Source organism: Maylandia zebra, linkage group LG12, assembly GCF_041146795.1.
Source record: "Maylandia zebra isolate NMK-2024a linkage group LG12, Mzebra_GT3a, whole genome shotgun sequence".
In the NCBI taxonomy this organism is placed as follows: Eukaryota; Metazoa; Chordata; class Actinopteri; order Cichliformes; family Cichlidae; genus Maylandia; species Maylandia zebra.
Genome location: NC_135178.1, coordinates 29,079,934 through 29,081,646, shown reverse-complemented (window position 1 = coordinate 29,081,646; position 1,713 = coordinate 29,079,934).

Here is a 1,713-nt window from a genome sequence, read left to right as displayed (position 1 = left end):
TCACTTATTTCTTTCCTTCCTAAATGGGTTTTTGGCAGTTTCCGCTATCACTGTAATTTAAACTATCTTGCTGCTTGTTACCCTCCACTTTGTGGCACTATGCTTGCTACAAAAAAGACGAATTACACCATTAGATAAAGATGTGTTGTGATCATGAATTCTCACAGTTTCCTGCAATTACTTTAATGAATGTTCATGCGATGTTATCTGCACTAAGATGTGTTTGTCCCCTCCATAAGAATGTCTGTTCAAATACCTAATATGTTCACAGCAAATGCCAGTGAATCTGAGTGGCTGCAAACCTGGTTGCCATGTAGTGTGATTTGCAAAACCAAGTGAGTCTTTTTTTTTCTAGCTGAAGCTTCCCTGCTGTGAGTCAGTCCACATGGCTGATGGTATCATGTGAAGAAAGCAATTACTTGTTTTCTTGACCCGAAGCACACAAACACAGGGGACGTTACAGGTGTTAATTAAAGATGACAGTGAGTTCATGAAGTATGCAAGAAACACATTCAGCTCAAGACTCGTACACAATCAGTGCTGGGCAGCTGGGGGTGTCTTGTTGACTGTAAATGAGCTAATGGCGCTCATTTACAGAAAGCAGTGAGCAGCTGCATCACATGCGAGCTGGAAAATTAACACAGTGATGTCAACTGCCCTTCACGGGGATACTGTTGCTAACCACAATAATGACATTCAGAAAGTGAAAGTGCAACAAAGCACAGGAAGACCTGAGTTTATTGTTGCCATGGCCGTGTGTAGGGTCCTTAGAAAAATAGAGAATGTACGCCTAAGCATAAATAAGTTCTGCTGTAAATTGAAAACGTCTTGCATCGTTTCACCAACAGATACATAGCTGCACAATGTTCTATACTGCAAAGTGAATACTTTAAAAAAGGTAAATGAAACTTTAAATGTATTTTTATTTTTTTGCATTCCACAGCTTTTGCAATTTAGAAAAAAATTAGACACGATGGAGGAAAAAAACGGGACCAAAGGCACTGTAAAAACAAAGAATTCACTTTATCTTTTCTTGGTGTTTGACTGCTTTTCGACAAAGAGGAGCTGCCTTTGCAACTGCAAAATGAATACAAGATGGAAGCTGCAAGAAGTGCAGTTTGTCGGGACTGCAGAAGGGAAGCAGTCCCCACAGGCTCGTATTGAAATGTCCAACTTTACAACATTAAAAAGCATGTTTAGATCCTCGTAGCAACTGTCCTTGGGCTGATGATGATGATTGTTATTATTATTTTAATAATAACTCATATACCTGGATAATTAAAGGGGGTATGATAGCTTTGATTGTCAGGTGTTCTGACTGGCAGCTGGAGCCACTGTCTGCTAGGCCTCATGCCCCACTTAGTTATTAAACTGGAGCTCTTCAGTCTGTCTTTAATGTATTATCTGTCTTGTATTACGGCTTGCTTTGTATTGCTGACCATCCCAGAAGTTTGTGCTTCAGTTTTGATGACTGATCTTTTACTGTTTTATTAGTCCTTCAGTTACCACTAACTACCCAGTGTTTGTGTCTGTATGTTGCACATTTATAACTTATGAATGCAGCTTGGTAACCAAGTATAGCTAAAGTCAGCTGTAAAACTAATAATGTGACCCAAAAGTCCAAAATCAGTGGGAGGCAAATCCATATTTTATACTCTGTTTTTGACACAAGCAAGGTGTCACACGCTTTTGACCAGGAGATCTTCAGGAATA